Consider the following 23,815-nt stretch of genomic DNA (forward strand, 5'->3'; position numbering starts at 1 on the left):
GAGCGTGCACTTATAGTTCACTTGAGTGCTCTTTAGAAGTATTGAAAATGGTTTCTTTGCTTTGCAATAGCTTGCCATCAAGTTGAGGAAAGGGAAAACGAATGCATGTAAGTAGTAACTAATACAGGGTGATATCATCAAATTCTAAGTACAGACATATTTTCTAGGGAGATCCATAGAGGTTATAACCTACTGTTATTTACAAAGACTGCCTATAAAAAAGGGGGAATTTCATCTGGGTTTAGAGGCAAATAGAATTTAAATAAACACAATAGAATGTGGAAGAAAAGAAAGTGGCTTTCTTGCAAGGGGTCCATGGAAGCCAAGGCACTGAGAAGGGACTGAGGACTGGGAAGTTCAGAAACCTGAAACAGGGTGCAAGACAGGTTTGGACCTGGATTCTACCCCTTCCCTCTCTCCTTCTGTCTAAGTCTTCCTTATTTTTCTTTCCACAAATATTTGTTGAGCTACTTTTACGTGCTTATTTTTTTAAACTATGAGCAAAAATCCAATCCATCATGAGATTTGTTGTGCTCTTTTTGTGCACAGTTACATTAAGAAATATTCATGTGGGTGTCTGTTCTAAGAGCTTCTATCAAATTATGTTTTTGTGTTATGTTTTGTGAAAAGAAAACGCACATACCTGTATCTTGACACATGGAACTGAATGTTCCAACTAGCATTCATGCTATCTGAATTTATTTTATCTTGGTATTAATATTACCAAGCTTGTTTATAATGAAAGGTAAATGGAATAGTAACATTAAGTATTATATATCTTTATTCAACTTCACATGGGAATTTTGGAATTTCACCATTTAAATTATTTGTTATATTATCTCAAAGGGCTCAACTGCAGGGGAAGAGGGGGTTAATTGGAATTGGAATTGTTGGGGAAATAGAATTAAAAACAAAAACTTCTCCCAACCCAGAAGTCCTCTCCACAAAGATATTAGAGAAAGAAAACCATTATGTTATTGAATAAGCTTTAACTAGAATGTGATGCTTATTACAGGCAATCCACTAAGACAGTGGTTTTCAACCTTCTGGCCCTTTAAATACAGTTCCTCATGTTGTGAACCAACCATAAAATTATTTTTGTTGCTACTTCATAACTGTAATGTTGCTACTGTTATGAATCGTAATGTAAATATCTGATATGCAGGATGGTCTTAGGCAACCCCTGTGAAAGGGTCGTTTGACCGCCAAAGGGGTAGCGACCCACAGGTTGAGAACCGCTGCACTAAGAGCTTGCAAAGACCAAAAGCAATGTCACCCTTTCATATAGCCAAGCAGATACAATCCATTACATGCATGCTTTCAAGATAAACAGCAACTAGTCCTCAAGTCAGAGGACCACATTTACCTAGCAATTGGCATGCCCATCTGTGTAAGCTAACTGACTTTCTCCAGAGGACAAACTTCTCATATCTTTATGACAGGAAGTTGTTTTACAGTCTGGAGGAAGGAACCCAGGCAGTTTGACTCTTCCCCTCACACAAGAATGGGGAGATAGAGAGCTCTTGTATGTTTGCATTTAAAGAAAAAGACTCCTGGGCCCTTGAGTAAACATTCTGGAGAGTGTGAAAGTGGCCCCAGGCTTAAATTAACCAGCATAAAGATTTACACACATTTGAAAAGGACTGTGGAAGAAATTCTGAAAGAAAGGGGAGAGGGGCAAAGTCTCTAACCTTATTTTCAACAAGGAAAATTAAGCCTCTTATTTTTAATTTCAATTTATTTACCATGAATAAAAACATTGTTTCGTCAGAAAAGTCGTCAATGGATGGTTCAGTTCTTCTAATATACTGCTGTACATTCTAAAACAAACAAAACAGCCTTTAAAATGGAAAGATTTAGTGAAATGATCCCTCCTTCCACACACTCAGCCATCAGGTTGCTGGGTAAATTATCAGGGAACTAGTGTTCAGAATGGGCTATATAAAAACAACGCATAAACTACTTTTTAAAGTGGTGTCAGATTGGGCATTTACAGCTTTCTGGTGCATTTAAGTAAACTCCTCAACTGAAAGACCTAGGTGCTCATTTAGATGCTAATGTTTGGCCAGCTGCTTTTTTTTTTCTTCAAAGCAAGACAAGCTGGAGGTCACATGACCCTAATTACTGCAATTATGAGCTTTCTGGGAGTAATCACTAAGGTTGCACCCAGAGTGAGCATCTGTTGATGATAAATAGATCTAGAGATTACTAAGGCTAGGCTTCCCTATTAGGCAGCTGATGCGTCATTTCTTTCTTCCTAAAATATATTTTTATTGATTTCAGAGAGGAAGGGAAAGGGGGGTGGGGGGGGGGAGAGAGAGAGAGAGAGAGAGAGAGAGAGAGAGAGAGAGAGAGAGAGAGAGAGAGAGAAAGGAAGAAACCTTAATGATGAGAATCATTGATTGGCTGCCTCCTGCATGCCCCCTACTGGGGATCAAACCCACAGCTCAGACATGTGCCCTTGACTGGAATTGAATACTGCACCCTTTAGTCTACAGGCTGATACTCTATCCACTGAGCCAAACCAGCTACGGCAATTCATTTCTTAAAATGTATCTAAAGAAGTTGAGAACAGGCCTCCCCATGATGGTACTGGGAGCTCACAAGAAGCTTTACCTCTGCCTTAAAGAATTTAAATTAGGGGCTTTGACCATAATAAGAGTTATCACCAGAAATAACTTTTTATGACCTATCTAGAGGGCAGGGCAAGCTTCTAATTACTGAACATCTGCTTTTCTTATCCTGCAAATGACCTTCCTCCTCTCTGAAGCTCCAAGGTGCCTTATCTTAGCCTTAACACAGAATATCATACAGACCTCATTTTATCTTTCTGTCGCTCAATCGCTCCTGTTCGTGGGGTCTCTGACTCTCTTCTTAGATATGTGGGGTTCCGGTACATACACTTGTAATTAAGCTTGGTTATTTTCTCTTGCTAATCTGTCTCATGTTGATTTGATTATTTAGACCAGCCTGCAAAACCTGTAAGAGTAAAGTTTCTTCTCCCCCACATATATATATACTAGGGGCCCGGTGCACGAAATTCGTGCACTGTGTGTATGTGTGTGTGTGTGTGTGTGTGTGTGTGTGTGTGTGGAGTGTCCCTCAGCCCAGCCTGCCCCCTCTCACATACTGGGAGCCCTCAGGCGTTGACCCCCATCACCCTCCAATTGCAGGATCGGCCCCTTGCCCAGGCCTGACGCCTCCGCCAGAGGTGTCAGGCTTGGACAGGGAACCCTCATCTCCCCCTGATCACTGGCTCTGGCCCCCGCCCAGGCCTGAGGCCTCTGGCCCAGGAATCATGCCTGGGCAGGGGACCCCCATCTCCCTCTGATCGCTTGCTCCACCCCCCGCCCAAGCCTGACGCCTCTGACCCAGGCTTCAGGCCTGGGCAAGGGGACCATCATATCCCCCCAATCCCCGGCTCAGCCCCCCGCCCAGAGGAGTTGACCCTCATCACCCTCCGATCACCAATCACCGGATCGGCCCCTTGACCAGGCCTGAGGCCTCTGGCAGAGGTGTCAAGCCTGGGCAGGGGACCCCCAGCTCCCCACGTTGCAGGCTCCGCCACTGCCCAGGCCTAATGCCTCTGGCTGAGGCGTCCGGCTCGGGCAGCGGGGACCCACAGCTGCAGCGGCCCCCGTAATCATGGGCTTCGCTTTTGGCCCAGGCAAGGGACCCCTAGCTCCTGGGACTGCCAGCTTCGACCGTGCCCAGCTCCCATCACTGGCTCTACCCCTACTTCCTGCTATCACTGGCCAGGGCAGCAAAGGCGCCTGATTCTCCGATCATGGCTGGGGGCAGGGCCAAGGCGGCCCCAGGGCTGCCTTGGCCCTGCCCCCCAGCTCTTAGCTCCCCCCTGGGTTTCTGATCGCTGTCAGTGGCAGGGGGCTTCTTCCTGCTTTCCCTTTCGCCTCCCTGCATTGTGCCTACATATGCAAATTAGCCGCCATCTTGTTGGCAGTTAACTGCCAATCTTAGTTGGCAGTTAATTTGCATATAGCCCTGATTAGCCAATGAAAAGGGTATCGTCGTATGCCAATTACCATTTTTCTCTTTTATTAGATAGGATACAGAACTGAAACCCATATGTTCTAATAAAAGAATTCTTTTTTCTAGTTTTTTCTTAAAATTTCTCTTTAAATTTAGTAGCAACAGTTTAAAATTCACATTTGTGTGTGTGTGTGTATAAAATTAGAGTTCTGAAGAAGGATATGGAGAAAACTCTACTAGTGACTAATAGTGAAGCAGCATTATTCACCTACACGAATTTTAGTTCTTTTTGCAAAGAGAAAAGAATGTCACAAGGGCTCAGTATTTCCAGCAGAAGTATTATTTTGCATTATTTTGCTTTGTTTTATTAATTTGGAGGTGAAGGCCTAACTTCTAAATACAAGGGAAAATTCTTCAGACAACCTAAGGCCTTCAGAGTCATCCTTTAACAAGGAAAATGATTTCCCCTTTCATATAGCCATTTATTTCTCAAGAGCTTATAGTTTCCTAGGATAGATTTTAGCAGTATTGTTTGCCTTGCTACCTATTATACTTTTCAGACTAAACAGGACTCACACTTTTAAATTTCATGTGTATCATTGGATTTCTTTTTAACCTGACCCGTATCACGCAGTAACCTTTGAGCAAAACTCTATTCACGCTAAATTGCATGTTGGGCTGTGTGACGGTACCTTGTTAATACGGTGTGACTGAATTAATATTGATTAATGGCAGTGAGACTAAAGATAGTGCGTTGCATCTTCTTTTGAAAATCTCCTACTATGGTAACTTGCCTCCCAAGTTAGGTTTGGAGCTTCTTATAATTTCCTGCTCCAGTACGGAGGCAGTCTAAGTTTATTTCCAGTCTGTGTAAAATGACACCTAGTAAATGATTTATTAATTAAACAAATGCTTTTGTGAGCACTGCAGTGTGCCAACAGGTGTGTTAGAAGGAAGCATAACAGGCATAGTCTTGCTTTCTCTTATTCAGATGGTAACTCAAACAGCCTTTGAAGTAAGTACATGCGTGAACTTGACACCACATTTATTTGACAAACCTAAATATAAGGTGGCGTTTGCCAAATGATTTGTCCTCAACTAGTAACAATTTAAAAATGCATCCGTTGATGGCTTTTAAAAGCTGTTTTGTGGCAGCACCTGACAAGTCTCCCCACTCCCTCCACCCCTTTTTCATGACTAGGAAAGGACACGACTTATTCTTCAGGAATAAAGGGTGTCTGATGGGATCATAACTTTTTCCTCCCACCTTCATCTGTCTGTCTTAATGCTTCACCTTGGTTCTTATAAACATTTTAACGTTCTTTGGTTTTTGTTTTTTTTAAAAAAACTGTTTCTGCTGTAATGATTGACATCTGTCCTTTCGGTGGTTCTCAACCTTTCTATTGCCGTGACCCTTTAATACAGTTCCTCATGTTGTGGTGACCCCCAACCATAAAATTATTTTCGTTGCTACTTCATAACTGTAATTTTGCTACTGTTATGAATCATAATGTAAATATCTGATATGCAGGATGTATTTTCAGGGGCCGCGACCCACGGGTTGAGAACTGCTGATTACTTCTCAAAGAAAGGGCAAGTAAGGAGGCTTTGTCATATCGGAACTCTGTCAGTAGGACTCTGTCTTTCAAAGAACACTAGGCCCACATTCAGGACCTAACTGACCTGACAAGCCAGGAAATCGGGAGTTTGAGATCAAGAATTTAAGCTTCACTCACTCCGTTCTATAACACATTTTAAAGAAGCTTCACTTGCTAAACTCAATAGTTATTGTTTTCATGAGTACCAGGGCCCCATGATATTATTCTTTTCAATACATAATAAATAGGTTAAATATTTGATAATGTGGTTCGGTTCAGCTTTATAAGACTTCATATAAGTAAAATCGTACATCACACACAAAAATATTTTGACAGATCATTTTGTTTAGAGTTTGGGTTAAGAAAATGTTGTCTTTATAAATATAATTCAAATGAGTGTATTTTTTTCCACTTACTTTTAGAGAAGTAACAAAACCCTGTGGTAAGCTACACCTCACACTAGAGGAACCAGACAGCTCTTTTCAGCATCTTTCTACCAATGTTTTGGTTGAAATGATGGGGCTCCATTTATTTCACCAATTGCATCTCATCTGGAAGATGAGGGGTGACATCAAGAAAAGAGAATAACATAGACTCCAAGAGCTAATCAGAGAGAAAGGCGTTGCCATGTACTTCTGAAACAAGGCATAAGTTGGAAGCATCATAAACTTGAGAGCAAAAGCGATGGCATTTCCTTCAAAACAGCATTTTGAACTCTAAAAACAGAGGAAGGAAAGTGGGCTGGAAGAAGAGAGCAGGATAAATGAGGCTTAATCATTTCATTGAAGTTGATTGATGAATCTTCAGTCACAGATTGAGAAAAATATTGTCCCATCTTATATGATGTTTCAAGAACTGTTTGTGACAGATACTTTTCAAAGTAACTTGGAAGTGCTATGAATATCATGAATATTTTATAATTTTAATCCCTGATCAAGGGTTCAAATCAATATATAAAATAAGTTTCAAACTTATTCATATGTGTAAGAGGCTTACAGTTATAGGTCTTTCCCAATGAGAGGGGCATGGCCTGAGACCTCAATCCAGGAAATTGTTATTAACAGAATTACTAATTAGGCTTCTTTTAAAAGCTCTATATGAACGTTTGTTTTGTCTCTTTACCTTTGATCAAATCTTAAATCTTCCTCATTTAGGGAAAGTTTTAGTGGATGCTACTACCCCTTCAGAAATGAAAGTTTCAGTCAAATATAATTTATGGGCAGGAAATATAGACCAATAAACTAAAGAGACATCAACTCAGTACAGCCCACTATTATGAGTGATGAAATACGAGTAGTCATGACTAATGAATTTGCAGTTGTCTTTTCTTGTTTTTCTAGGGTTGCCTGAATCTGTATGTATGTATATATTTATTTATTTTTAATATGTTTTTATTGATTTCAGAGAGGAAGGGAGAGGGAAAGAGAGATAGAAACATCAATGATGAGAGAATATCATTGATCGGCCACCTCCTGCATGCCCCCTACTCTGGGGATCAAGCCCGCAACCCAAGCATGTGCCCTTGACTGGAATCGAACCCGGGACCTTCCAGTCTGCAGTCCAATGCTCTATCCACTGAGCCAAACCAGTAAGGACTGAATCTGTCTTTAGATATGACATATTGCATGCTTAGGCAAAGCCTGGTAAGGCACAAATAATGATATTTGTATTCACCTTCAATTAGTATCAGCAAATAGTTTTTCAGCTTCCTATCGTGCATCCTCTCTCCTTATTCCCCCCCCCCTTTTTTTTTTTTTCCTGTTGGGATGCTTGCTCAGACAGCAGTTTCTCAGGGAAGCCTTCCTTCCATTGGGCTTCTCTGCTTGGCACTCCCATAGCAACAGAACTCTGGTCTACCATGGCATTCCACTTTATTCGCATTCCTAAATCAACATTCGTTTTTCTTCTTAATTAGATGCTACGTGACTTGAAGGCAGGGACTATATATATATATATATATATATATATATATATATATATATATATATATGCCTTCTCATTACGGTCTTTTTGGAACCCTGTCTGATATCATTTTTTTGATTACTCTCCCAGTCATGCCTGTTGCTATTGTTGGCTAGCTGTTTTGGTTATTCCCAGTGCCTGGTGTGCCCCTCTTGATTGCTATCCTGAGCGTCTCCTTTCTAACCACTCTGTCTGGGCTGCCATCTGCCTGTTCCTTCTGCATGTGAGAGGCTGAACCTACACGCTGGGCCTCCCTGCCCGCCTCTCCTGACCAGCAGTCTCTTGTTCTTCCCCACTGAAGGCCCCTAACATACTCAGCAGCCCACAGAACTGCAGTGCATTCTCCCTTAATGAACATTTATTGGTCAATAAAAAGAAATCTCTTCAAACTGCATGAGAAGAATCAGCAGACCTGTTTAGCTCTATTTGGCTTTTTATTATTCTGTTTTCTTTGGCCAGATGGTCTGAATCAAGCATGGAAGTGCCCTAGATTTCCAGATTTGTCTTCTACAGATTCACTGTTAAGCGCTTAGTGCTGTTTATATTTTAAGCATAACTTTTGTAAAACTCTATTTTGAAAAGCTATGACTAACTATGGTTACACATAAAAAGAAAGTTAATGGAAATGAAAAGTCCCCTTCAAATCTGTGTTTTAAGGCTTCTCTTAGTCAGAAAAACAAAAGCTGCATTGCCTGCTTCACCGATGACCAGGCAAGTGTTATTCTCCCATTTGCTAGATATTCAAAATTTAGTTGGGCATATTAAAAAAAAAAATACAGTGAAGCCGTTTAATGTATCAAAGGCCTACATAATGCGATGTGGGTAAAGATTGTTTCACAGCTTATTTTAGTATCATAGAAATGTTGGCATGGAAACCTGGAAGGCATTTTAGGTGCTTGAGACATAAAGATTTTCATTTTGAAAGTCTGATTTATCTTATTTATTTCTATTTAGAATCCATTTTAATGCTTATTTCTGTCTAATTTTAGGAATATGATCTTTTTCATAAGCAAGAAGCAGCTCCACAGTCAAATTTTTAAAAACAAATATATATTTTACTAGAAAATGGTAAGGAGGTAGACAGGATAAGGAGGATAACTTTCAAGAGTTAAGCAATGTAATTCTTTGGTATAAATATAGACCGTGGAATCATGTAGAATGGGTTCAAATGCTGGTTCCAGCACTTACTGGCTATGACGATTGCTATGTTGGTAGCCCCAAAAGGGAGATAAAACTTGATATAATAGTAATCAAAGGAAATTAATGAAGTAATTTATGTAATGTACTTAGCAATGTCTTGCATAAAATCCTTATACCTTTTGCCTGAATATTGTGAAATAGTGATTATAAAATGTCTCAAGACCTTCATTAATTTATATGTGAACTAAAGGCCCAGTGCATGAAATTCGTGCATGGGGGGGCGGGTGGTTTCCCCTCAGCCCAGCCTGCACACTCTCCAGTCCAGGAACCTTTGGGGGATGTCCGACTGCCGGTTTAGGCCCGATCCTGGGGATCGGGTCTAAACCGGCAGTCGGACATCCCTCTCATAATTCTGGACCGCTGGCTCCTAATCGCTCACCTGCCTGCCTGCCTGGTTGCCCCTAACTGCCCCCCCTTGCCGGCCTGATCACCCCTAACTGCCTGTGCATGCTGGCCTGGTCGCCACTGCCTGCCCCACCCCCCGCTGGCCTGGTTGCCCCCAACTGCCCCTCCCCATTGGCCTGGTTGCCCCTCACGGCGCCCCTGTCAGCCTGGTCACCCCATGCAGCCTGCTGCTCAGTCGTTTGGTCATCCCTCACTAACCCCCCCTGCTGGCCTGGTCACCCCATGCAGGCTGCTTGTTCAGTGATTTGGTCGTCTCTCACTAACCCCACTGCCGGCCTGGTTGTAGGCAGCCATCTTGTGAGGGCATGAAGGTTAATTTTCATATTACTCTTTTTCTGGTTCATAGGTCGATGTTCAAACACAGCGATACCAGCTGGGCATGATGGGTTCCATTCTTTATAGCCCTGAATCTGCCATCTTTGCATATATGCCCAGAGGCTCTCAAGCTTTTTTTCTTTTTTTCTTTACTAGAGGCCAAGTGCATGAAATTCGTGCACAGGTAGGGTACCTAACAGCTGCCAGCTGCTGGCAAGGGCCAGGGTCTTTCTTCGTTCTGTGCCACCCCCTGGTGGACGTCTAACTCCCAGTTGATTGAACTCCTGCCTGTGGGGACAATTTGCGTATTAGCCTTTTATTATATAGGATTGACTAAGGTATTACATATGTGTCCTTATCCCTCATTACCCTCCCTTTTTATGAATGACTTTGTGAAGTAAATTAGCTACTAATTTTTTAAAAACTTAGAATCTCAGGATATTTGGCAAGTTTGATGACACTGGTTTTCCAAAAACCCCTAGCAAATAAAAGACAATTATTCCTAAATATATTTTTAAAAATACAGGCATTGATTTTTCATATCCTTATTTAAAATGGCATTTCTCAGGCATGAGACAGCTAAAAAACAATGGTGTGTTTGATACTAAAATAACCAAAAGATATGAGTACGTCATGATGGGAGAACAATACAAAGAGCAGCTTTAACAGTATAAAATCTGCAGTGTGTGGGCGACGATTAATTCATGGAAGTGTAATCTCTCTAGGCAGTGTCTTGCTGAGCTGAGGAGGTCTCTGCCAAAGCAAGGCCTTTCCTGAATGGACTGACCCTGGGAGTGACTTGGGTTAGCGACAAAGACCAGCATGCCTCTGATCATGGCATAATCATAGGCAACTCAAAAGCTTCAGCCCTTCCAACTAAAGTTTCACAGGGATACAGAAGAATCTCAAGGTTAATTTTGGAAATTCCACCAAATACTATATTATCTTTAAAAAACAATAACAAATATGCACATGAAATTCTATATACTTCAAGAATTCTGTACCTTTGTTTAAACTTTTAGTTTCTATAACAATTTACAATATTTTTCCTCCTGAAGAAAGTCTGGGAAAAAAATCTTCACTATATTAGCTGATTAGTTCCATTTCCTGCAGTATTTCTTTTCTTGTGGTTGCTGGTTTCCAGCCAATTCTATTTTTGCATTTATTTTCTCCATTACATTTATTTTCTGAGTAGAAGAATTTTTGTGTTTTTAATTTTGTCAAAATGGAACTTTTCTCATGTCATGTCATGTCATGTCATGTCATGATTTTGATGTTTTTAAAGCTTAAAAAGCAATGCAAAGGAGATATGTTTACACAATTAAACGTGTCATGGACTTTTAAAAAAGATCTGATAACGCTAAAGTATTTTCAATCATGAGTGGATTGGGAATGCCCAATCACTTTTTTAAGACCTGAGCTTTTGAGTGTAGCAATTGACTTGATGCAGCTGTGTTTTAAAAGAGGAAACTAGGAGTCTTGGAAGTGACATCATGAGAATGCAGAAAACTAAGAGATTAAATAATAATATACAGCAGCCCATTTCACTGTCTTAGTGCAGTGCCGGGAAATTCTGAACGTGGAGGGAAATGCAGTTCAAAAACTTGCAAATGAGTATCCACATATGAGTGCCTAAGAGAGATACAGGAGTGAGTGTTTGAGATATTTTTCAGTCTTTTGATTTTTGGTTTGTTTCTTTCCTTTTTTGCGGGGGCGGGGGGGGGGGGTGGATCTTTTGGGTTTGTGTTTAGAGCACGCAATAGTTTTTTAGATAGGATGCATGAACATTTGCAGTTCAAGATATAAGCATTTCTAACTTTTAAAAGGCAAGGACTTTCCCTGGGAGCAAATCCTTCTGTTTTTCTGCCTCTGTACTATATGTTGAAAAATAACCAAGAAGGTCCTAGGAATTCCTAGAATTTACGATTAATTGAACTATCTGTGCTAGATCCTTTCAGAAATATTGGCTGACCGAAGTCCTCTTTTCTGCCATGCTGAAAGGCAAAGAAGGAAGTGTTGCTATAGTAAGAACGCTAAATGCAGCAGGACCCTCGTTTTCTGATCATGGTTATTGTGTATTGGAAAATTTCCATTTCGGGCCTGAAATGTGGAATATGCACAACTCTTTCCTAACCCTGGTCCTCCGCAGCACAACGATGGGAAGGATGTAGTTTGGAATCTGTGAAGCTGGCTGACCACAAAACCAACACAGTTTCTCTTCTCTCCCAGACCTACTTAAACTAGATCTGTGAATGTGCGAATGCACTGGACTTCTAGGTAGGAGGGCTGTCATGAAATTCTACACCCTCACTCTCTGGAGTTCTTTATACTAATCCTGGCATCTGGGGGATGAGCAATTACTAAGTTACAGGTTGGAACTGTCTCGGTTTCTTGCGGCAGCTCTCATGTCTGATATCTAGTAGGCATCCTTCCCACATCACCTGTGTGAAAACTGAACACTTAACTCCAACCTACCTGCCCATTATTTTTCTCCATGGCACTTATAGATATATCTGATATGCTTGATATTTATTTTTTGTAATTATTTATCGTTTATTTCCCCTAGCTAGAAAGTTCATGGGAGCAGGAGCATTTTCTGTTTGATCACTGATGAGTCCCTAACCTCCAGTACAGTTTTGGGCACATAGTAGATTTTCAATAAATAATCTAGCTGCTCTCTTTATACATCCACTGATGTCCACTGGTCTTTAGTGTTCCACCTTCACACACATACACTTTGCCTCTCTTCTCTTTCTCTCCATTTCCCACAATTCCCATGCACAATAGTAACTTTCTGTACCAGAGTGAAGTTACTAACTTGAATGAGGAACCACCTCTCTAGCTCTTTCTCAGATGGTTAGTGTGACACCATATGTGGCTGTGCTCTCCTAGAGATGAAGGTTGAGCTCGCTCTTTGATTCCCTTATGTTCTTCCTTGATGGGGACCAGTGGTTCGCAAAGTGTATTCCCAAGACCAGCAGCATCAGCATCACGTGGAAATTTGCTAGAAATGTAAATTTTGGAGCCCTGCCCCAGACCTACTGAATCAGAAATGTGGATACCACCCAACAACCATCAGTCAAACCTCTACGTGATTTTCATCCTGACGTCTGAGAAGCGGAGATAGGACATAGGCTGCATCACTAAAAGTTAATTTAAAAAAAGGAAGAAAATAAGATTATATTTAATTAGCAGGGCATTTAGTCCAAACCAACTTGTAGTCAATGCATTGCATATTGACTAAACTGAGTAAGTAAACTTTTCAGCAAACAGTTGCATGTGTGCTTTATAAAGTCAGAGTAAATGAACCCAAGGGATCAGGGACTTGCCTGGTGTGAGGGAGAAAAAACAGACATCTCCTATGAAAAGTGCGTTAAAATAACTCCTCAAGAGAAAAATATGGGTCCAATAATCAGGAATGTTATTTATTAGTGTATCCAATCTTATAATGACAAACGGTCCTCTACAGTTCCTTTTCAATTGTTCTACAAGTAGATTTCCTTTTGAAATAAGTAGGAGGCAAGCAGATTCATCAATTTCTAAGGGGCATTAGCAAGATGAAAAATACTCCAGGAAGAAGCAACAAATACTTTGGGCAAAATATATGTCACTTAGTACCTATAAACCATTTATTTCTCAATTTAACAGTAAACTTAAATTGTACTCCTAACTATCGTAGACCAGTTAATCACTTCTCTGACTGCTAAAGTAATTTGTTAGGATTACATATGGCCTAACTTTTTACTTTTCCATTAGTGACTATAGGAAGGAAGCAAATCTAATAATTTTATGAGTATTGATTGCATACTTTTTCTTAGGTACATTTAATTTTTACTATATCCAGGGGGGAATGACAAAGACCCACTGAAATAACAGGAGCTTAAGCCAGTGCAAGTTCGGCACAGTGTTCCAGATACCCTCTGATATTTTTGCCCTGTCATCCTCAATGTGCAACTTCCATTTTATGTGCAGGACGGCAGCTTCAGCTTCCACTGCCTGGTCACACATATGTTCTGGAGAGCAGGAAGGGGAAAGAGTAAGAGAAGGGCATGGTTTCACCCTTTACACTATGACCTCCTAGTCAAGCACACATCTATCCCATTGGCCGGAATTTATTTGGTCACACTTTGCTATTGAGATGAAATGTGGCTTTTATTCAGAATTAACATGTACCCAACTAACATTTGAGGATTCCTTCGCTGAACAGGAAGGACAGAATCGATAATGGAGGACAATTTGTAGCCTCTACCATATAAGAATTAGCACTATTTTGTTAATCAGAGGAAGAAGTGCAGATTATTGGTGTTGCAATGAATGCTCACTATTCAGCTGCATGATTATAGGACAAATATTGATAGGAAATTAGATATCTCTTATAAATTGTGTAATTTGAGATCTTAAAGTTGCCTGTTATTTATGAAGCTATTTTTCTCTGTTTAAATTAAATCATAAATTCTAGTAATTTGCGTTGATAAGAGGACAAACATTTATAGAATTTCAGGCCGCATGCTAAATTCCTAATAAATATTATCATTTTTAAATAACCAACTAGTAAAATAGGTATTCAACCTCTTTTATAGTCAAAGAATCTGCTTTTTTAGAAGAATTGTTTAGTTTTCTCAAGATCACATAGATCATAAGAAGTGGAGTTGGATTTTAATGCATGACTGTATGATTACAAAGTATGTGTTTTCTGTATCCTGGTAGCTTCTCAGTGACACTGGCACTGTATTTGATTTGTTTCAGCTTTCTTTAGATCCTCCTTGTGAAGGATTTCACTTGTAGCTATTGATTGAATCAATGAAATACTGAGTCCACTATTTTTGTTGATGCTGTGAAAAAAAGTTTTTTCATTTGTAAACTATTCAAAGTCATCAAGTGACTTAGCTATGTGTAGTTCCTGACCATATCCAAGTAAAGGCTAAATTTTGATTGAGCAAATTAGGTGACATAATAAGTGGAAAATTCCTAATAGTTTTTTTATAAATATATTTTTATTGATTTCAGAGAGGAAGGGAGAGGTAGAGAGAGATACAAATATCAGTGATGACAGAGAGTCACTGATCAGCTGCCTCCTGTTCACCTCCCCCCTGGGGATCAAGTCTGCAACTGGGTAGTTTTTTTCTTTATAAGAAAAACAAATGAAAGAACAAAACAAATTAATAGGAAAGAAAAGACAATGTCTGCCTCTTTGTTTCTAAGCTCTTAATACACTGGAGTGTCCTCATGTTGTGAGTTTATTTTGTCTGTATTCTATGTCCCAAATCATCTGCTCTTCCACTTTCAAATTTTTTTCTTATCACAATAGCATGGCTTTTAAAGCCACTAAATTTATGAAAGCATGTCTAGTGCCATTTAGTGGCTGTTACATTTGAGTGCTATAGTAAAGAAAATGCAAACACTCCTTTTATGAGACTGAAACAGACTTTCATGAAATAAGTTCTAAAATAATTAAATGTATGCTTGCCACATTTATGGATATTAGCCTGAGACAGAGGTTGAATAAAATTTTCCTTCAATACTCTTCAGATATTTATTGGTTGGTGAATATGACTTACTTGTCCTTATAGGTTAAAATGATTTTTTAAATTTAAGTTATTCTTAACTAAATTCTGAAATTTGAATAATTAAATTTGCAATATATGAATTGCTGGTTTAAATTATTTTTACAGACAATTCCTCTTTCTGGCTTTAATGCTAAATTTAAGTGAGTTTCATTATCCAGTTTCGAAAAGTTTTAGGCATTAACCAAATTAGGGTACTCTTATGCAACTAATCTTAGGCTCCTAAGGGAAGGGTCTTACTGAGAAAATGTGATTTTAAACAATGATATTCTTTTCTAAAACATACATGTTGATTGTTTCCTTCCTTTAGCTAATTGGAAAATAGGAATCCTTGGTGTGACTTCAACTTTTAAGATCTAGGGTTTATTTATGTCATATAGGCTCTCCATTATCTTTTTCATCTTCCTGACTCATTTTTTACTGTGTTAAGCCCTTACCATGTGTTTTTGTATTGAATTCTTATAATAGCTCTAAGAACTAGGTAAAATTATTTCTCCATTTAAAATAGCAAAACTGGAAGTGTCTGGCTAGCTCAGTCAGTAGAGCATGAGACTCTTAAAATAGCAAAATTGCCAGAACCGGTTTGGCTCAGTGGATAGAGTGTTGGCCTGTGGACTCAAGGGTCCCAGGTTCGATTCCGGTCAAGGGCATGTACCTTGGTTGCGGGCACATCCCCAGTGGGGGGCATGCAGGAGGCAGCTGATCGATGTTTCTCTCTCATTGATGTTTCTGGTTCTCTATCCCTCTCCCTTCTTCTCTGTAAAAAATCAATAAAATATATTTAAAAAAATAAAATAGCAAAATTAAACAATTTCCCTATGGTCTCAAGGCTTATAGCCAAGTGGGCCTAGATCAGCCGTGGGCAAACTACGGCCCGCGGGCCAGATCCGGCCTGTTTGAAATGAATAAAACTATTGAAAAAAAAGACCGTACCCTTTTATGTAATGATGTTTACTTTGAATTTATATTAGTTCACACAAACACTCCATCCATGCTTTTGTTCCGGCTCTCCGGTCCAGTTTAAGAACCCATTGTGGCCCTCGAGTCAAAAAGTTTGCACACCCCTGGCCTAGATTCAGGTTGAGACCATCTGAAATCCAGAGCCTTCCCTCTAAACCATGCTCTGACACCCATATATACCAACACACAGATTCTAAACTGATTCTTGACATGTCTAGATACCTCTGTTTTGTGCTTTATCACTAAATCTATTTCCATTATAGCTGGCTCCATGGAATTTTGAGTCACAAAATGAATGACATCCTATTTCTTTACATCAAAGTGGATATGGACTAGGTCTAAAGGCTCTTTGCATTTGCCATTTGCACTCAATTGATAAATTGTGTTAGTTGACCAATAAGTTTGATGAAATTTTCACCAGTGAATTGAGTGGTGGCTCAGTGGTTGAGTGTTGACCTATGAATCAGGAGGTCAGGGTTTAATTCCCAGTATGGGCACATGCCTGGGTTGTAGACTCCACCCCCAGTGTGTGTGTGTGGCGGGGCGTGCAGGAGGCACCCGACCAATGATTTTCTCTCATCACTGATGTTTCTATCTCTCTCTCCCTCCCCCTTCCTCTCTGAATACTATATATATATATATATATATATATATATATATATATATATATATATATATAAAACAAACAAAAAAACTAGGCTTAACCTGCTCTCTGATAAACTCATGAAAAAGCTGAAGATTGCCCACTTCTCACCCTTCTCCACACACCACTTTTCTTTTCATACTTTGTTCTTTTCATACCCTTCAGGAGTCCCAGATTGCATTCTGTGCTCAATGCCCCTTTTTACCACTTCAAAACCAAGTCTTAAAAAAAAAAAGCAACTTTACTTCCACGTTATTCTTCCCTCATGCCTCTATTTCCCTGGTCAATATATGTATATTTCACAATTTTTTTCTGGTTTCCTTTTCTATTTTCACTGTAGAAATTTTTAAAAGTACAGAATAGTATAAAGAAACAAACAAACATAGAGCCCATGACTCTACCCCTCAGATGCTACAGTAATGCATTTTGGCAAATTTCCTGTTAGCCTTTTTTGTCATTTGAAAAAATTCTAAGGCATGGAGAATGTTTTTGCTAATAGAATACAGTCCTTTAAAACAAAGGTCTGATTGTCAGGTCTTACTACCAGTTGAGATTAGACAAAAGTTTCTGGTGGCTCTGGGCAGGCAGTGAGGACCCGGATTGGTTTATGTTTGGGAAGTCAATGTAATGCCACCCTCCAGGGGAGAATAAGAGAGGACTGGGGTGAGAGAGGGTAAAGGTAGCTGGTCCGGGTAAGGAAGTTCTTTTTAGGAATTCTTTTGACACAAGAACAGGGGAAGTCAGGACCTGGCCAGCAGGAGGGAATGGGAGCTGACTGCTGGCAGAAGGAACCAGGGGATCCCAAGTGACTTGGTCCTCAAAGGACTACCTAGCTGCCTGGCCGCTCCAAGGGGCTATGCAGAATACAGAGATAACTCACAAAAACGTGTTCAACCTCCACCTTGAATCAAGGCCAAGGCCAGCTTAATTATTTCTGAGCCCTGCAAGTAACTGATGTGAGACCTTTTGTTAGTTCGCTATTAATAATTGTTAACATTTCTTGAGTATGTGTCCAGCATTGGCTGACTTATTTCCTGGTGTTATCTCATTTAGCCTTTACAATAAGTCAGCTACTGTTAGGATCTCCATTTTCCTGATAAGGAGTCAGAGGCCTGGAGAAATTGATGGCTTTGCCTAAGGCCACTTGGATAAATAGAGATATAGGAATTCCAGCCCAGGGATTGTCTGACTCCAGAGTCCTTACTCTTAACTACCACATGGTCTATAATTTAGTATTTTGTCTTGGGTTTATGGTGGGATTCTAATCTTTTTGAGCTGAACCTCAACTTTAGTCACATAGAACATGGAACTGTATAACAAGATTAACTTTCTTAATTGCCACAAGTTCTACAAAAATTACAATTCAATATTAAGTGAATTGCTACTCTAAAATAGCAATAGTGTTAAAGCTAATCTACAGTGACAGGAAGTGTCCATGAGATCGCAAGGTCATGTACTCTGCCTAGTATTTTGTTAAATAGAATACTTGCATATTCTATTAAATGAAAAACATGCATTTTATTTTTTAATAGCGTTTGGGGACATATAATCCACATACCATTCATTTCACTTATTATAAATATACAATTTAGTGGTTTTTAATTTATCCACAAATATATGCAACTATCAACACAGTCAACTCTTTTATTATGTCAAAAAGAAATCCTAAACTCTTTAGCTATCATCTCCCCATCCTGTCCCCCATCCCCAGACCTAAGCAACCATTTATCTACTTTTTGTCTCTATAGATTTCCCTATTCTGATTTCATATGAATGGAATCATATATTATGTGGATTTCTTTCACTTTACATATTATACATAATATTTTCTAAGTTCCTCCAGGTTGTAACATATACCCAACTGTTCTTTTTTGTTGTTGTTATTAATCCTCACCTGAGGGTATTTTTTCCATTGATTTTTTAGGGAGAGTGGAAGAGAGAGGGAAAGACAGACAGGAACATCGATGTGAAAGAAACACATCGATTGGTTGCCTCCTTCACAAGCCAGGACCAGGGCCCAGGCTGGGGAGGAGCCTGCAGCCAAGGTACTTGCCCTTGACTAGAATCGAATCCCAGGACCCTTTGGTCTGAAGGCTGAGCCAAACCGGCCAGGGCCTCAATTTTTCTTTGTATTATATTTTTACTAAGGGCTCTTACCCTCAATGCCATTAAAATATGACTCTCTATTTATCCTTGAAAATTTCAATGGATACCCATAATATATATGAGTATAAGTAGTTGTTTTTTCAGCATCTTAGTTACATAATTAGTTTTTATTAACTGCAAAGGTAGAGGGAGATATTCTGGAAATTTAATATATATTTTAATCTGAAGGATAATAGGCATTTGCATTTATCTTTTCCAATGTGTACTACATTTCTCCAAAACCAGTTCATTACCTGTTCCATTTGTACCCAAAGCCATGGTCAGAGGAAAAGACACACACTCTTCTACCCTTTTGCTCTGACTCAGTCTATTTTTGGTTGAATTGTGCTTTATTTAAACTGCTTTTTTTAAAAAGCAAACATTAAGCACACTTTATTGTTATGATTTTGCCAAAAGGGAATGAAGAACTTGTTGGCATGTGAGCCAATTATATAAAATAGCAAAAAATGTCAAAGTCGTGGTAGGAAATTCACTAACAACTCTTTCAACAGTAACGTCTATCACTACAAAGGTTATGAATCCAAAATATCAACCCACTCCACTGCTTTCTTCCCTCCTTCCTCTAAAAATAAAAAATCATAACCACTTATAAATCCAACAGAGCAATATTCGCAGCCACAAATCCAAAAAGTCAAAGTCTCCTCAGCAAAAACTGGTCCGTGTTTATGATCAAAATATTCACTGATGCTCAGGTGAGGGGGAGCACATTGACTCCACTGACTGACCTTGAGCAAGTTACTTAATCTGCTGAGCCAGATACTATTATCTACCTGAATGTTAGAGATAAAATCATATGCTGTGAGTTTGACATACTAGTATATGTCAGACATTAAATATGGTTGATATTATCATTTCCTTGCTTTTGATACCTCTTTGAGCAGCAGAAGGGGAAGGAAATTAAGCTCGTATTGGTCAGTAATGCAGCTTCCTGATAAAATGCATTGAAGGCTGGATCTGAGGCAGGCGAAGGAAACAATATATTCAGGATTAACATCAAGGGATCCTTGTCTTCTCTGTTTTAGAATCACCCCAAGGTTATTTCAGACCTTAAAAACAACTTGGCTTAATTACAAGCCAGTCAACAAATACTAATGGGATGACTACTAGTTACTCGATACTGTGCTAGATAATGATGAGGGCTGTAGCACAGGTACATAAACAATGCCACTGTCCTCATAGCCCTTGAAATATAAAGAAACAAAGCTAATATACATACAGAAACAGTGCACAATACACACACACACACACACACACACCTGCAAGTAGTTTCTAAAGTGTATTATTTAGAAAATCATACAATTTGACTTTTATGAAGATTAGATGAGAGTTTTTGCTTCATTTAGCAATTGTATTACATATGGTCTCAGTATAGAAACAACCAGAATTTTTTCTTAATCATTCTTCTAGTTACCTTATTAATTTAAATATGAGTCTACACGTATAAGCTAATTCAAATTATATTGAATTTTTTTTGATATTTCTTTTAGTGACTTGTTATTTAAATAAACCTGGATATGCATTAGTTTTCCGCTTATAATTGGGCATGGAGGGTGTTAACATTTTACGTTTGGAAAAATGTAAGCCTTCATCTGTACTAATAAAAGCCTAGTCGCACCCTCACGCTATGCCCCCACATCATCACAAGATGGCCACCACAAGATGGCCGGCAGGAGAGGGCAGTTGTGGGCGATCAGGCCGGCAGGAGAGGGCAGTTGGGGGCTATCGGGCCAGCAGGGGAGGGCAGTTGGAGGCGACCAGGCCTGCAGGGGAGGGCAGTTGGGAAGGACCAGGCCTGCAGGGGAGGGCCATTGGGGGCGACCAGGCTTGCAGGGGAGGTCAGTTAGGGGTGACCAGGCCTGCAGGGGAGGGCAGTGAAGGGCGACCAGGCTGGCAGGGGAGGGCAGTTGGGGGCTACAAGGCCTACAGGGGAGGGCAGTTAGAGGCGACCAGGCCTGCAGCGTAGGGCAGTTGGGGACAACCAGGTCAGCAGGGGAGGGCAGTTGGGATGATCAGGCTGGCAGGGGAGCAGTTAGGCATCAATCAGGCCTGCAGGGGAACGGTTAGAGGTGATCAGGCTGGCAGGCAGAAGCGGTTAGGGCCAATCAAACAGGCAGGCAGGCAAGTGGTTAGGAGTCAGCAGTCCTGGATTGTGAGAGGGATGTCCGAGGGGACCAAATTGGAGAGGGTGCAGGCTGGGCTGAGGGAGAGCCCCCCTGTGCACGAATTTTGTGCACTGAGCCTCTAGAGCAGTGGTTCTCAACCTGTGGGTCGTGACCCCTTTGGGGGTCTAACGACCCTTTCACAGGAGTTGCCTAAGACTATCAGAAAATACATATATAATTACATATTGTTTTTGTGATTAATCACTATGCTTTAATTATGTTCAATTTGTAACAATGAAAATACATCCTGCATATCAGATATTTACATTACGATTCATAACAGTAGCAAAATTACAGTTATGAAGTAGCAATGAAAATAATTTTATGGTTGGGGGTCATCACAACATGAAGAACTGTATTAAAGGGTCAGGGCATTAGGAAGGTTGAGAACCACTGCTCTAGAGTGTGTGTGTGTGTGTGTGTGTGTGTGTGTGTGTGTGTGTGTGTATATATATATATATATATATATATATATATATATATATCCAGAAAAAGGTAAGCCTTCATATATAGGTAGGTCCTATAGTTCCCCATGAGGTAGTTGAGGGCCAGAGAGATTAAACAACTTATAATTTGTGAAACCAGGATTCCTATCCAGGTTTGTGTAATTCCAATGCCTGTGGTATTTTCACTTCACCCTTCTTTAATATAATTCACTCTTTTATATAATTTACTCTTTTACTTAAAAGTGTACCTGGAGCCCAGAAGGCATGGCTCAGTGGTTGAGCATCAACCTATGAACCAGGCGGTCACAGTTTGATTCCTGTCAGGGCACATGTCCAGGTTGCAGACTCGATCCTAAGTGTGGGGCATGCAGGAGGCAGCCAATCAATGATTCTCTCTCATCATTGATGTTTCTATCTCTCTCTCCCTCTCCCTTCCTCTTTGAAATCAATAAAAAATTATTTTTAAAACAGTGAGCCTGGAACTCACAACGTAGGGTAGATTAGTTTGGATGGATTATTTTGCAAGATAATATTTTGATAGTTTAGACATGTATAAAAAGTCAACATCTATAAATCATAGACATAACAAAATATATTCATAAAAAATAAAGGTACAATGTAATATACTTATTGTCATTTAATGAGCTAAAACTGTAAGTCTTATTTGGTGGTGGATGTAAATATACTGTACATATTAATTATGTAATGGAGTATAGTATTCACAAATATTCTGGTCACAATTCTTCTCTTAATCAATGCTACCTTAATCTAACATGGTGGGTAAAATAACATTTGGAAAACATTAAAGCTATTTTGCATATGTTTCTAAGGTTTAGGATTGTTCCAGGTTTCTTTACAAGGCACACATATACGTATTTTAAAGATTTTAAGGGTAGTTTAGAATGATACTTGTTTTTCTCCCAATAACTTTCTCTGCAGAAAACAGAGCATTGATTCCTTAGCTTTGAAACTGCATGAAAATGTTGTATCAAGTTTTATTTTTGTGATGGCTTCAAAATAATAATTGTGTGTTAAATATGTGAGACCTCTCTACGAGCTTTCAATCTGTATCTTTTATTTCATTCTCTTCCTCTTTTTGTTGTTTTGTCATCTACCCCAACAATATCAAGACAATCTTGAAAACAAAAAAAAAAAAAATGGCATTGGGAGAAGTCTTTATGGCAGTGGAGAAGAGAGAGTAACAGTTTTCACCTTGACCATGGAAGGAAGGACTACATGAGGGATACTTTTATTTATAGAAGCCTCTAAGGGCTTTAAAACAAGTTATTGGAGCTGGTCCCTTCTTTCTTCATCTTCCCATATCACTGCTCAGGCCAGCATTGGGGGATTTAACCTTGAGAAACTCATTCACCCCTGGAGCCACAGCTCCTCATCTCTAAAATGAATATACCTCACCATAGTTTTTTGTTGTTGTTTTATTTTGTTTTTCTTTTAGAATTAAAAGAGATAATTCTTGTAAACACATATTTATTTATTTATTTATTTATTTATTTATTTATTTATTTATTTATTTGAACCCATTGAATTACTGGGTATAGGCAGAGGAGTGAAATCACAATCATGGACTGCTTACCCTTAGATACCACATCCATTTTTTTAAAATATACTAGCTCAATAATGGGGTTTGATTCTGTATGTTGTCAGCATTGCGAACCATCAATGTTTTTATGGAGATTGGAGCAGATGTTACATGTACATTCAAATACAATTATAGCACGTACTTCATCATTCAGGGCTTGAATACGCAGTGTCTCGATTGCATCAGCCTTTATTAAACTAGAATATTCTTCTTCTGGCTCTTTCACTGCTCATTAAATTATCAGAACTTCAGCAGTGGAAAAGGAAGCAGATAAAATAGAATCCAAACTATTTTTGCCACTTTTTAAAGAAAAGCCCTGTTGTTACTTTTTTAGGGGATTTCAGCTATGGAATAATGGTATGAGTTTTCCATTCTAAGTGGGTGACAGTGGTGGTGGGGATCTGGCAGTGACTGGATTATTTTACACATTTAAATCGGGTTATTTATACTCTACCAATTACTGAAAGTAAGTGAATTTCCTGCAATGTGCTAAACCTTAATTTACACTTTGCCATCTGTCTGTGTGTTAGGGATTTAGTAGATTCTGGCTATAGTGTCCTCTTGTAGGTGAAATCCACCTTTGCAAAGGTGTCTACTTTTGTAAACTTGCCTAACATGCACTAATGGGCCTAAATCAGAGACACAAATCCTAGTAAAGTCCAAGTAAAATAATTTTTTTATTGTTGCTTTGGGTTTTTTATTTTTATAAGGTAGAGCTTGGAATAAACATTAATCAGTTGACCTGGTGACAACAATATTATGGCAACAATGCAGCTGACAGTGTTGTAACATTATTAGTCAAGT

The 23,815-nt window shown here is 39.3% G+C and overlaps 1 protein-coding gene across 33 annotated transcripts in view; it reads left to right on the forward strand.

The window, feature by feature from the left end:
* MAP2 (microtubule associated protein 2) overlaps positions 1-23,815 on the forward strand; it is a 243,415-nt gene that overhangs the window by 76,567 nt on the left and 143,033 nt on the right. Inside the window, exon 1 of one of the 33 annotated variants that reach the window (XM_059702964.1) lies at positions 71-107. The exons of the other annotated variants lie outside the window; for them this stretch is intronic. The gene's annotated coding sequence lies outside the window, so the exon portion shown is untranslated. Of the gene's footprint in view, positions 1-70; positions 108-23,815 lie in introns of those variants that run through there. 33 annotated transcript variants of the gene reach the window in all.

Source organism: Myotis daubentonii, chromosome 7 (assembly GCF_963259705.1).
Source record: "Myotis daubentonii chromosome 7, mMyoDau2.1, whole genome shotgun sequence".
Lineage (NCBI taxonomy): Eukaryota > Metazoa > Chordata > Mammalia > Chiroptera > Vespertilionidae > Myotis > Myotis daubentonii.